Raw genomic sequence first — 14,941 nt, 5'->3', positions numbered from 1 at the left:
AAAGATAAAGGCTAAAGCTAATCTTGCTGAACGGGTTGCTTTCATGTTGTTGGTGTTACTTCACACATATTTTTATCTGTGAATCTGCTGCATCCACACATACTCTTGCACATATGTCCATATTGTAGGAGTTCATGTGAGTGGGTGTTTTCCTGCTGTCTCGACCTTAGCCTTGTGCTGATGGTGACTTAAAGTCTTAAAGATGCAGAGAATTAACAAAAGAGCACCTGCATGATCGGTCAAAGCTCCATGATGAAGCTCGAAAATCTGCTGGCTGCTAATATATTCGGACAGTCATACAAATGTCAAAGAAATGTAATCAGCCATGCTTCTTAGAATGTTATCGTGTGAGAAGTCACATAACATCACTAAATGGAAACTCAGTCATCTCGCAATTTGATTTATCGACATTTCCAAAATATTACCTAAGTTTTGCACAAATCCATTATGGAAACCCACCTACTGTTTGCTGAGAATTTGGTTTACTGTCTCTAACAGTGTCTCTTCTCTGTCTATAGGCTGTCAACACCTGAGCTCAACCTTCCAAAATACGAACGCAAGTGGTCATTGATGTTTCAAGGTGTGTGAGGCACATCTCAAATTGAAAATGTCTCTGCTGGTAATTTTAGCTGCAAAATAACCCCAAAAACAAAACAGCAAATTGCTCTCATGGGGGTGAGAAAAGCAGGGGTTTGTAGAGGAAAAAGTTTCAGGGGTAAAGGACAAGAGAAGAAAGGGAATCAAAGAGGAAGAGTCAGGAGATAAAAAGACAAAGAAAGTGGGAGAAATTTATTTATTTATTTTGGAAGAGGGGAGAGCAGCTACACAGACAGTTATCATCCCCAGACAGTCTCAGTCTAATCGACGTCCGTTGTGACTGAAAGCATGAAATTGCTTGAGCAAGGCCAAAAGGCCAAACTGTAAAATAAGATTGGAGAACTTCCTGCTGACAGGAAGAAATATTAAGTTCAGCCACAGTTTTCTGAACTTTTTCTGAGTAGTTTTAACTTTCCCTGTCATAAACACTGAATGCCACAAGCATCTGTGTTTGTGGACTTACAGGGCTTAGCAGTCGCACCGTGTGTGTACTCGTGATAATATCGCTTCCCCTGAACTCACCTCTTCCCTGATATGTATCGCGGCAGCCACATCAGTTCTTCAGAAGCATTCATGTATCTTTCCCTTCCATGCAATTTGATACATATCTGGACACATACTACATTAGCAATGCCCCCCAACTGTTAAACTGTTTTACTAAGGAGTATACAATTTCTACTAAAATGTTTTTTTTTATAAAGATTAGGTTCAGTAAATGTGGTATTTTCAACAAGGCAACATGGCCTTGGCCTTGGCCTTTGTTAGCAGCTACCACTAACATGAATTGCCTTGTGCTGATTGTTTTATCCACTTACTACTTTTTTGGGGGGAGTAAATGGAATTGCATGTGTGTAGTGCTTTATCTAGTTGTTCAAGAACTCCAAGCACTTTTACACTGCAAGTAACATTTACCTATTCACACACACATTCATACACTGATGGCAGGGGCTACTGGTATGGTTTTTTACCATTCATACACATTCACACACTGATGGAACAGTCAGCAGGAGCAATTTAGGGTTCAGTATTTTGCCCAAGGGTCCCTTGATGTGTTGACCAGAGGAGCTGGGGATTGAACTCGTACCCTCGGGTTAGAGGATGACCCGCTCTTACACCTCAGCCTTCCCAGCAGCTAGTAGCAAGATTAGTGGTTATATTGCAAACTGTAAATGGAAAATACACAGCAGAGTAGGCCATTTCTTTTACGGGTGGGCATGAGCACTTAAGTACTCAATTTGGATGTCAGTATTTGGTCAAGGTATAGAGTAATTGCCACCCAACCATCAAGATGTTAACACAACTTTTCTTTTCTTTTCTTTCTTTTTTTTTTTTTTTTTTAAATCTAAAATAGTTAAAAACTGCAGATGCTGAGCTGACCCGGAGGAGAGCAGCTTGGAGATGGTCCTTCAGCACTGTGTCTAGCAAAGGAAAGTTTTTCTTATATTGACTTTGCACTTATGGTTTAGAAAGCCAATTGAGGCCTAGTTGTTTAATACATAAATTCCAAATTGTACCTGTTTTCCATTTTTGGCCAATATAAATTCCTCTTCATACATTAGACATTTTTTTTGCAAGTATTCAAGAACTATGTAATAGCACAGTGCAATTACTGAAGTTATTCGAAAAGCCCATCACTGATTTCTTCTCAATTTGGAATTTTCTTTAGGAGGTAGGTGGCTTTTATCTGTGGTTGTATACTGATGTTTAAGTATTGGTTAATCTTCACAAGCTTAATGTTGCAAACACTTACAGTACAGCTGGGCAAAATGTATTTCATGAATCTAACCTCTGCATGGTTGGCAGATGTTTAATCTATTTGCATTTTGGAGATTTTTTTTTTCGCTAAAAGAAACATTCTGAATTTCTTATTAATGATTTGACTGCAGACAAAACAAACCACCACCATTAAATTAGTTACACATGACTTAATAGTGCAGATACAAATCTTTTTCAGTTTTAATGTCAGAAACATGTGTCAGAGTTTCAGACCTTTGCATCTGTCAGATTGCTTTACATCACATTATGTGTGTGTGATTATTCCGACGTGTGAGTTGTTGGGACTTTTCCCTCAGGTTTTGGCTTGCGGTCCCACTTCTGACAGGAGCAGCTCTGTGACTCACAGCTTACCTTACACCACTTGCACACAACACATAATACATTTCCCAAGGTGGCTTCTGCCTATGTCAGTGCGCGAGCCAACCTCTAATAAGCCATCACAGCTGCAGCCCTAGACTAGCAACTTGGGAGAAAGAGGGATGTTATTATGTAAAGCGCCCAAACACAGCACTTAGCCCAGCAGTTAAAGAACACACTGGCTAACCTCCTGCCCAGTGAATTGAATCTTTGACTTCAGGATGCCAAACCAATTATTAAAATTATCAGACAGCTTCTCTCCACCAGACAGTTCCTGTTACAGCATGTGTGTCTGCCAGCTTTCCTTGAAAACAACATAATTATTTATACAGGATTAGCAACCACATATAGCGTAGACATTTTTAAATTAGCTGGATAGCTCTGCTGTGAATGCACTGCCCGCCCACCTGTGAAGAGCTTTTGAAGCAGAATGGACGTGAGTGAGGAAAGCATGCCCAGCAACACTTGAGGCCCTTTAGATCTTTTTTTAGTAATTCAGTGTGACCCTGGCAGCGGCAGTGAAATGGGATGGAGTAGCTACTGCACACAAAGACCGTATCTAACCATGATCTGGCACTGAGAGGAAACTTGATCATGTTAAACAATATATCAAATGTACCACTGGTGATATCTTGCGATATTCTGTTACTATAATATGACAAATTATAAGGGAGTTATCAATTGTAGGAGTAAACACTGTGAAATGGGGTTGAATGCTGCATAAGCTAGTAAACTGATCTTGAGCTAAGATAACTGTTAATTGTTTCTATGATGCTCTCTCTGAGGATTATAAAAATGCCAACAAAAGCTTTATGTGTAAAGCACATCAGTACCGACGTGTTGAACCTTAACAATCAGACAAAAAGCCTGCATGTGGGTTTTGTTTCTATGACAACAAAATCTCAGCATGACATTAGCTAGTAAGCTAACATGACACTACGTTAATAGAGGGCTGACAACACAGTGAACAAGCTTACACCGGTACGGTGAGAAAAAGCACAACATTCACCAGCATCATCCAGTGTCCACCTGCTGATCTGCCTCCACAGACAGTCCTTTCTGTCTCTGTTTTGTTAGTAGCCTTGCAAAAAATTCCAAGATTTTCAATTGGAAGTGCTTGAAGTGGCTGCACAAAAACGGCAGAGCATTCTGAAAATCAAGGCCAGGTGCAACGTTTTTTCTCGAGACGCCTGCTTCTCAACGGGAACAACTGAAAATGCCAACGGACATAGGCCCTTAGTAGTTTTTTTAGTTTTAGTGTCCAAACCCAACTATGAAACCAATAGCACATGAATTGCACACCATTTGTGGTGTACAATTGTATGCAAACACTGGACATCACGTCAACACAAATATCCCACAGTGCAATACTGTAGTAACAACAACTTTCATAACAACATACAGCAACTGAGGCAGATCTGTTATGTCAACAAGTAATAAATACCGCTCTAGAGATGAATGACTTTGGTCACGAGTCTGCTTCGTGATGTCCAACTTGAGAAACACTATAACCCCTTACCCAACAACATGCAATGAGTTCTGTACCGGTGCCCGCCCAGCTCCTAATTTTGACCCTTTCGGAGCATTTTGAGCAAAAATATATTGGTTTGGTGCGAGAAAAGTTGGTTCTAAACTGGAACCAAAAAACAGCAGGATTTTCTTAACCTGAAGTGCAAAGCGTGAAGACATCAGTGGGCACGTCATGTTCTACGGGTTGGAAAGAGAAGATGAAGAAGGCAAAAAAAGAGATGTCGGATGAGAAATCATTGGAAAACAAGAATGTGTATTGGTCTCATTAGTAATCGGTCCATGCTTTTTTTTAGATAAAAACAAATATGGGTAATAACAGAACAAAACATTGTAGGTAATAAATTATATATATAATCTTGGTACTAATGTTTACTTCCACTTTGCATTATGCAATGCCTTACGTTTTTGATACACTGTTGCCAGCAGAAACTGCATTTCAGGCTTTTAACCAAAAACCCATTCAAAAACATCTGTTGACTTTGAGACAAGGAAACTGAAGGTGCTGAAATGTTAACTCATGTCTAGGTTTTAGGACTCGTTACAAGAGTTCTCTATGAGCCAACAAAGACAAGGAGGAAGATGCAAGCTAGTAAACATGGATGATAATATTGTGCCATTAAAAAGTGGCTTTGCAAATGTTTTAAGAGAAAGGAACTGCATTAACACACTGACTGTACACTGTATGTAAATGTAACTGTGAATCTATGTGAGAAAACTGCAGTGCATCATGCGAGACTTTATTAATGTGAAAAATTACTAAATTACTTTGCTAGCTGTCACTAAACAATGGGTTTATTACACTTTATTCAACCGTGCAGTAACCAAAGAAGAAGTATTGTCAGATGAAAACAGAGCAATAATGTACTGGTATAGCTTGCGTGCGTTTTCTTGCAGATTAACTTTAGAGATTGGAAAGTTACAACAACACAAATGTTCCTTGGACCTACTTACAATATTGCATGCTGGCATCTCAAAATGGCAACAATAAAAGAAAATGTGCTTCACCTGCATTTCATAGTGTCAGTGACCTGCAAATACAAATGCACACTGCCCACACAGTTCACTCTTTCATAGAAAAACACTACAACACAAAGATATCTGACATTGGTGAACTTTGTGTTGTTTGAACAGCAGACTATGCCACCAGAACACAGCCATTGTAATGCCTTTTGGATACAAATAAGAGCCGATTTGGGCGATGATAGGTTAAATGCTTTAGAAGACAAGCTTTTTTTGTGAAAATAAACCTTTCAGTGTTTCATCACAGTAGCCGGGAGACTCAGTGCTGTGTGTAACGCAAACTGCCATCCATTTGCTGTGTTTGACCAAATGTTTGCATGTGTTTGTTCATCTGTGAGTGGGGTTTAGTGCTGGTGCCAGGGCTATTGTTAAATATGGTAGGGTCTATCTTCGCATTATCATGGCTGAGTGGGCCCAGGGCTGCGCGATGAATCAGGGACTCAATAATAAGCTGCTTATGTAAACATAACCATTGTGCTTCAGCTGCAGCATCTTAAGGCAAAAGATTGCTACTTTGGACTCAAAATTACAGTATCAACCATTCTCAGAGGCAAAAGGCTGACTGTTAAAAAATGTAACTGTACTATTATCAACTGAGGCAGGTACACATCATATATCTGGAATTAAGATTATGAACAATTGAAACATTAAATATAGATTGAAAGCTGCCAAAGACTGACAAACTATTGAACAGACAAAAAAAATAAATGACAGTTTGGTAACATTATGACGTTTGGCATATTATTATCATTTTGTATTAATCCTAAAGTCAGCATAGTTGGGGTCCAAATTCAGTGTTCTGCATTTAACTTGAAATAGTAGTGAGGTGATGCAAGATATGAAACAGACAGTCAATATTTATGGAACTACAAAATTACATTTGTCTAATTCATTTGATTAACCAACATACTGTGCCAATCACCAGCACCCTTCTATGACGTAAACTATAATGACATGACAAGACACAAAAAAACATTGGGGGATATTTTTTCTGATAGCGCACCAGCAGAAATTGCACATTGTGGATATATTAAAAACGTAAACACTTTATTCATTGTGGTAAAGCATTACGTGACATTGTAAATGTAATAAAATTACCCAAATCCTGTTGGCAACATGTTATATTATTTTGTTACTGCTAAAAAGAAATATACTAAGATAACATATTACTTTTGTAATTCCCCACACTAGTTATAGCCATACTGGCTTCCACGTAGGAAATGTGTTTGTTTTTAATGGGAACTTTTCAGATGTAACCTATTGCCCAACATCATAGTTAGCTAATGACATGGTACTCCATTAGTTAATATAAGTAAGCCAGTTAGCACGGCATGCTAACATTAACAGTTTAAGCTATGCCAGTGCAGATAACACACAGTGTTAAATCCATTTTTTTAAACCTTTGCTCTTGTATTTTGATTATAGAAAGATAAGAAAAATTGACACAAACCTGCAAACACTTGGGATATTATATAGTCCTATAAAGCCTCATGTACACTGCTCATGCATGTTGAGAAAGCTAAAGATTGGCAGACATGCAATGTCATTATTGGATGATTGCTTTTGGAAATGGTCATCTAAACAATCTGCCAATGTAATCATTAAATGTCATAGCTGTGTAAAATAAAACTTAATTTAAAAAAAACTGCATGTTGTAAGATATAATAAAAACAACAAAGTATCTTTAATACAGCACTATTATACTTTTGAAGACCCTAAATTAGCTTTATAATGATTAATAAACACATTAATTCAGAGGTCTTAGTGTATTCAAGATGCAACACGTTTCACCATAAGAGTAACTTCTGTACTCACTGCAGTCTAAACTCTGCATGATTAAGCAACGCATGGCAAAGATATGGAAAAGGGAACCAGTTTTGTGCATGTGCGCGCGCGCACATGCGCGCACACACACACACACCAGAAACCCAATTACGTAGGTCAACCCGCAGGCCCTTACAGGTAAACAGTGTTGTGTGTACAGTGGTTATGGACAGACTTCTGTCTATATGAATGGCCTTTCCTATATGACTACTGTTCCAGAGTCAGTTTACAAGTGTGTACTAATGCATGAGGCTCATCAGAGAAGAGAGAAGTAGATGAGTGAGTGGGTTGTTGGGGGGGTGTGTTGGTTTCAGATATCTTATGCTGTTCTTATGGCAGCAGTGGACCCAAAACAAAAGCAACACTTACATTTCAATCATGTCAAATTCAGACACAAAAGAGACTACATCGTCATGCTCATCATGTGACACACTCTTAAACTTAAGGTACAGTGTGTACTGTCATCATAAGTAACAAGTGCTACAGCATGACCTTGTATTTGGGATTCCCATTAGTGACAGGACTATGGCTAATAGTTATGCATGGAACAATATGTGATTTCTCTCATTAGCAAGCAACAGTATAATACTACTTACATCACTTTGATATTATGTACAGTGGCGTAACCTTGGAATTTAATTACATACTGAGCACCAGTGAAGTTCAACCTCAAGATAAAACTGCAGACCAAGAAGAGTTGGCAATCAGCAGACCCCAGTGGGGCGCAGTAGAACCCCTTCAGATGCTAAGAGATTCAATGAGGAATTCTTATTAAAACAAACAAACAAACAAAAGAACAAGTTCAGCTTCAAATCAGCAAAATGCACCCCTGTCTCTAGCTCCTCTGCCCCCTGACCCATGCTGTAAGGTCAAAACGTCTGAATGACAAATGTGAGTGGATGTGGCTGCGGCAGAGCTACTCACAGAAGAGCACAGGTCATCCACACACGCAGGAGGGTCGGAGGGGGAAAGCAGACTCCTGCCTCTCCACTCAGGTCTCCGTCGCCTACCCAGGTGTCACTCACACTGGGATTAATCCACAAGATGCAGGCAGCTCTCTCACTGTGATGGACAGACTGCTCGGCAGGAAGATGGGGAAAATGGACGGATCTGCCCACGAGTTCCTCTGACAGCTCACCCTTCCACTCTTCCTCCGTCCTCCACGCAAGAACACTGCAAGCCGCCTCAACGGCCAGACAGCACAACAGACTAAATAATGTTAGATACAGAGACAGCTCAGGAGAGGAGAAAGTGCTGCTGGGAAGGCTTTTATAACCAGCCTTCGGCTCCTCCTTCACCAGTCTCTGACCCGGCCCTCCGTCGTTGGTATGGCAACAGCCAATCACCACTCAGCATAGCACAGGTCTCCTCCTCTGCGTCCTCCTCCTCCTCCTCCTCTTCAGCCAGCCTCTGGTGTTGACAGAATTGCCACACATCAGTGAGAACTATGAAAGCATATGTGTGAGTTTGTGTATGTGAAAGAATATTAAAAAAAAAAAATTGTACATGATACATAGTGAGGACTGTGTTTTTGATCCAACAGAGTGAGGAGGTTTTTGGAAAATGAGGACATTTTTGCATTGTTGCATTGTGTAACTGTTTGTGGGTTTTTTTAACCACTGTCAAGCAGTTGGAGGCACACAGGGCTCTCTGTCACATAACAGTTTGTTGCACTCTCTCTCCTGACACAGAAAACTGTCAGGATGAGACCCTGTTGCTCCCTCACTGCACGTGTGAAGTTGTGAAGGTCTCTCCATCACCCAAACCCCTGGAGTGCAAAGTGTTGGAACGGTGTCTGTCAGCCATTCCCCCCGCTCCCGTCGACTCCCGATTTTGAGTTAATTGCTGTTGATTAACGAAGCCTCAGAGCCCAGAAAATGGTATTCGGGTCAGCCCTAGTACAAGTATTTTCACTGCTTTACCTTTCTATAAGTGATTTTCAACGGGAAGCCGTTAACATAGCCGTTTTTAATTGCTTAACACAGGAGCCGCTGTTCTACTTCCACCTCAATCAGTTATTTTGTTTGTGTTGTTGTGTGACTTTGATATATCAGATTTAACCCTTTAAAATGCCAAAGTCACACAATAACACAAACTAAGTTAGAAACAGAAACTGAGGCGGCAGTAGACCAGCAGCTTCCATGTTCACTCAGCTAAAGTTGGTGTTTTTCTCAGTGGAGTCTGGAGGCTGTGACCAGAGCAGAGATGGGGAACAGAAGCTGTTTCCAGCTTTCCTGATGGAACGGGCCATCTGACAAAATGGTAAAGTGGTGTTAAACTAATGCCAATATTTTTGGATGGAACTTTTTTTAGTTGGCCTGAATTTGGTTTGTTGCTGACACCTGTTCACAGCAGTACATGCTGATCTTCCATGTCAGACTCCTCTCTGCTTCTTCAAACTGAGGGCATGCCAGCTGACATCCACTGTGGCTGACTATGGATAAGTACGTTATACAATCTCGCTCCAAAATACCCGAACCATCTCTTCGAATCTCTCAGAACAAACTGCGTGATTTTCATCTCACAGTAACAGGAATTTTAGCACTAATCTGAGAATGCAGTTCACACATTTTGTATAAAAGGGTACCAATTTAAGCCGTTTCTACTTTGCTGTATTGAGGTGGGATGACAGCAAAGGCTCTACAGCTTGACTATGTGGGATCTTACCGACATCCAGATATTAACCTTACCTTTTATCATAGTACCATTCCAAAACTAGACTAATGTGTCATACATTATTCATACATTCTTTTACAATATAAGCCTGATAATAAGCTTGAAAGTTGATAAAATATGCAAATGTTATTTCTGTTGGTGAACTTACAGCAACGTGTACAGCCTTATGCAAGTTACAGACTTGAAAAGTCACTTTGATTGGCTTATGTTTTTCCAACCACAGAAACAGAAGTCAAGGAGCATGACATTGGTTGCTAAGTCACAAAATGCTTGAGTTTTCTTATGACTTCCAAAGCTTTTAAGAACTGCCTCTACTCTTAATGAACGAAGAATTACAACTCCTGGACTTAAAAATAAAATTAATTTAGAGTCCAGCTTGCTGCCTACAGTTTTTAAGGAACTAAAAAGGGATGCAGCAAAAAGCTGCTTCAATTAAGGCGAGTGAAGAGTGCTGGCACAAAACTGCTAATTGTGTGAATTTGACAAGATAATATATTAATTTTACCACTCCGTTTATTTCTAACATGACAGCTGCACAGTCTGGAGATATTAAAACCATATACTTGATGATGTGTGTTTAGTCTTTGGAAAAAAATGAAGTAACATTGAATTAACTGTAATTATTAACACTGGACTTATCAATAAACTAATCACTGTTTTATAAGCTGCAATATCAGCAGTGTTAAACAGACTTCAACAAATCAAAGATGAAGGATAATAACATCATTCAAAGTGGGAACATTACGGTATGGTTTGAGTGAATTGTACTGCATTTCATGGGCAAGTAAACATAATAATTTTCTGCATCAGTAACTGGTGATGACAGGGCCGGCCAATCAGTAGAGTCATTAGGTGTTGTCTCAGTGGATTCATTTGTTGCAAGGTGTGCTCTGGCTTTAGCTTCTAGCTAAGCTTAAACAGCTAACATTAGCTTTGCTTGATAATGATAAATGGAATTTTTGATACATAACTCTGTATTTTGCTTTCTGTTCATTGTCTTTCTTCTTCTAATATCCCCCCACTGCCCAAGACCTTTCTATCACTGATGAATAAGAGGACAAGATCACCGTCTTTTAAAATCTGACGCGTCCAGCCATTACTTCTTCACTTGTTTTGCTCTACTATTGGATGTCTGTTAATTGCACGTGCATCATGTCCATCCCTCAGACACCAATCTTTTTGCTACTGCTGACACCTCAAACAAAGTTGTTCTAAACTCGTCTGGGTCAAAGTTATGTGGCGCCTATAGTTGTAAAAAAAAGTTCATATTTGGATTCTTTGTTGTTCTTTATTGTTCTTTATTTGTTGGTGGCGCAGTGCCTCTCTGCATGGTGGCGCCCTAAGCAACCGCCTATAACGCCTGTGCCAAGAGTCCTGGAACAACAGCTGGTCAAAGGGGGATGCTAATATTACAGGTCAAACATGATGAAGATGTTTGCATCAGCTGTGAGGATTTGAATTTTGAATCATTCATTAAGATAGGGTCTAACATGAGCATTTCTTCTGTTTAATCACATTTTCTAGATTTTAACAAATTTTTATTGTGACTTAAAAAGTGAATTTACGGGCTTATTGGTATTCCAGTCTTTCATCTAGACAGTGATCTTTTAAGGTGCAGCCCTTAGCCATCATTTCGAATTTGTCTCATAATTTTAGACTATGGATTCATCTGTCAGATGTGTGTGTGGTTTGAAAGACAAAAAGAAGAAGAAAATATGTTTATGTATAAAGGAAAAACTCTTAACTCTTCTGTGTTTACAGTAAATTGCAGTGAAGATAAGAAGCTGCCTGACAGTTTCACAGATCTGTCGACTGAGGTTTATTCGGGTCACATGTATGCCTGTTAAGAACAGATACTTGATAAGATTAGTTGTCTTATTCACTAATTAACAAGGGTTTGTTTCTGTCACAGCAGCAAAGCTGGTGTTAACATAAATCATTATACCTGTCAGTCAAAAAATATTTCAAGATGTAGGCAACTAACAGCACATTGATTTTATCTTTCACATTATGTTCTTGAGGTTATTTGACAGTTTATTAGGTTCCTTAAGTAAAACTTAAGCAGTTTAACTCAGCAGTCCCCAGACGCCCTGATTCTAATTTGATTCATTGAAAATCAGTACATCATCAACTGATACAGGTCATGCATCATTATCTCAGCTTGCAGCTTGATGTTGGAGACGAACAAGGTGTAAAAGTCAAGTTTTCAGACTTTTATTTTAGACTGTGGTCACATGGTGCATATTCCTCAATAAAGATATTTGATGACATTGCCATGGAGTAACTGACAAATACAAAACCTGGGCTAGATAGTACTGCAACATCGGAGAATTAATGACTGAGTCTCTGGGCGCTCCTCACAGGCAAAACAGATAGCAGCGAGATTTATATGGTCAATAAACAAGGCAAGGTTAACCAAAACCAAAACGGCATAAACAAGTAGGTTGAAGAGGCAGGCGGTGGGTCAACAGGACTAGACAGAAACCCTGTGGCTGGACCATTTATGGTCACTGTGCTGAATTAGCCCTTCTTCAATCCCAACGTTTTTTGATTCACTCTTCAAAAAACAGTTGAGCAAGCTTAATACCAAGTCCCCATAAGCAGTGCTGGGTTTTGGAGTCAATTTTAAATGATGGAACTTTACTGTTCAGATCTGTCACATGATGCCACGGGGGCCAGAAAGACTTTTTTTCCCCATTGACTTACATTGTGAAAGAAATGTCTTGGATGGATATATAACAGTGGATATATATATATTTATGTCATAACCCCCGTGGGGTTTGATTCATTTGGGATTTGATCCATTTGGTACAATAAAATTTTGCATGTCTGGAAGAGCTGCAAGAATAAATCATTTTATCCCCATTCAAGTCAACAAAGTGATAAAATGAGAGTTAGCTGTTCAGCCAGTGGAGGATATTCTATAGTGCGCTTGCTCTATTGGCCCTGTAATGTGAAAGATCCAGGTTATTTCATACTGTGAAAAGAAAAGTTTTTGGCTTCATGCGTCACTTAGCAACTGCCATGGTAATGAACCTGTCTATGGTCATACCTTGAAATGCTCTTTGCTATGTTTGTCTTAGACAACCACATTTTGAGGATGGTTAAAAGATATGACTGAGGAACCGTCACAACCTTTACAGACACATTACACTCAAGTTAGCTAATGTTAACAAAAAAATCAAGGCTAACATTCTTTGTTTATATTATCTCTGTTAATGTCAAGACACACCAAACCGCCATTAGAAAACTAACAGTAACGAAAGCCCCCTGCATACATACCCCTCCATACCGGCAGACAGCAGTTGTCAGTATTCATCATTCAAAAAAGGGTTACAGGAAGACCGTCTTGACGCTAGTTAGCCAGTTAGCACATTAACGACACAATCTAATGCTGAAAGAATGAAGCACATCCCGTGCAGCAGTGACCCAAAACACAAACCACCAGGAAACGTTTTTGCTTAAGAGCGTGATGGCAGAAGAAAAACAATCTTACCTCATATAACAAGTTTGTTTCAACCTCAATCCCTCTTCACCTCAGGTCTTTGTTTACATTCCTCACTTTCATTTCTCTTCTCGTGTGCTGAGCTGAACATCCAGACAGAGTGATTTCATTCACTGACGGGCTCCAGGGCCTACGGAAAGCACAATGTCCACGATCAATGGTGTAACTTCATCACTCGCTCAGTGAGTCAAACGCACAGGAGAGGACAGTGAGGAGTTAATGAGGGGATTGGGAGCAGGTGCGCATGGGGTGGGTGTGGAGATCAGGTGGTGTTGGTAAAAGGAGGGGACACCCTGAGGACTACTGCAGGACAATAAAGAGACTTCATCCTGAACTGACTGGAGAGATGCAGTTGTTGGTGGATAAACAGGAGCCCAACAACATTTTTTTTTACCTTATAGGCACCTTAAAAATGTTAGTGTGGTCATTGAGCACACTGATTTATCACAAGACATTCATGAGTTGTAAACACTGATGTATTAAGAGACCTCGATACAGCGTTGGGGGTGGGGACCTGTTCTTCCACCTGCCGAAAAACTAACTTCCAATTTAGCTCTCAGTTAACATGATTGTTAATAAAATGATTTAATCTCACAACTCTTCAAGACAACATACATATTTAAAATTATCTGCGTATTTTATTATTATTTTTAAACACTTTTTCCAGGACACTTTTTTTTTTAATTTCTTTTTTAAGTAATTTTCTTGTACTTTTTACTAATTTCTTACTAATTTTGGGCTTGTTTCTTCTTGAGTTGCTCATTGCTTTCTTTGCATGTTTTTGAATGTAATTGCGCTGTTGCTATGTTTTGTTTTTTTAAAAAATTATTTTATGGGTTGAAAAACATCATGCAAAAGGACTACAGTTGAAAATTAGCCAGATAGCGAATACTGGCACATTTACAGATTGTGATGATTAATGTGTGTTGTCCGTACAAATAAAATAAATCAAATGAAAATTTGCTCTGGTTTCAAAAGGCTCATGAGGTCATGTTGCAGAGGTTGTGACGCTCAAGAAAATGTATCCACTATTTTGCAGATGTATCTTTACCAATAGAGGTCGATGTAAAAAAGTCTTACTGGGCCCCATGCCATCACGTGACGGACCCAGACATTGTAATTCCACTTCTGGCCGCTATGTTAAGTTGGCTAAAGCCCAGCACACTTCCTGGGGGCTTGGCGGTAAACAAGAAGTCAAATGGGTGTGTGTGTGTGTGTGTGTGTGTGTGTGTGTGTGTGTGTGTGTGTGTGTGTGTGTGTGCGTGTGGGTGTGTGTGGGTGTGTGTGTGTGTGTGTGTGTGTGTGTGTGTGTGTGTGTGTGTGTGGGTGCGCGCGTGCACCCACACACACTTTTTTGCACATTTTTTTGCACATCACTGCAAATGCAGACTTATTTATCTCCTTTGGTGGTCATGAGGTTCTCACAGGACTCACAAAAACAGTTTGATAAGAGGCATAACTGCAGATTAAATAGATTGCATCTGACAAATAATAATAACTGACATTAAGTCTGATATTATATTGTCCATCTCAAATCTGCTTTGTGCTGCAAAAGAGAAACAAACTGCAGCAGAGTTCACTCTAGGGGACCTTTTTTAGTTGGTGATATCACCACCTGATAGCTGGGTAGTTTTGTGTTGAGTATGACTCTGATAT

The 14,941-nt window shown here is 39.6% G+C and overlaps 1 protein-coding gene across 4 annotated transcripts in view; it reads right to left on the bottom strand.

Moving 5' to 3' along the window:
- The window catches only part of cdk18 (cyclin dependent kinase 18), a 57,307-nt gene extending 49,047 nt beyond the window's left edge, over positions 1 to 8,260 (bottom strand). For all 4 annotated transcript variants that reach the window (XM_042499583.1, XM_042499590.1, XM_042499568.1 and 1 more), the window contains exon 1: positions 8,029 to 8,260. The gene's annotated coding sequence lies outside the window, so the exon portion shown is untranslated. The remainder of the gene's footprint in view (positions 1 to 8,028) is intronic.
- Positions 8,261 to 14,941: the final 6,681 nt, after the last annotated feature.

The sequence above is a fragment of the Plectropomus leopardus genome, chromosome 2 (assembly GCF_008729295.1).
Source record: "Plectropomus leopardus isolate mb chromosome 2, YSFRI_Pleo_2.0, whole genome shotgun sequence".
Classification (NCBI taxonomy): domain Eukaryota; kingdom Metazoa; phylum Chordata; class Actinopteri; order Perciformes; family Serranidae; genus Plectropomus; species Plectropomus leopardus.
This window is presented reverse-complemented; position numbering and strand designations above follow the sequence as displayed.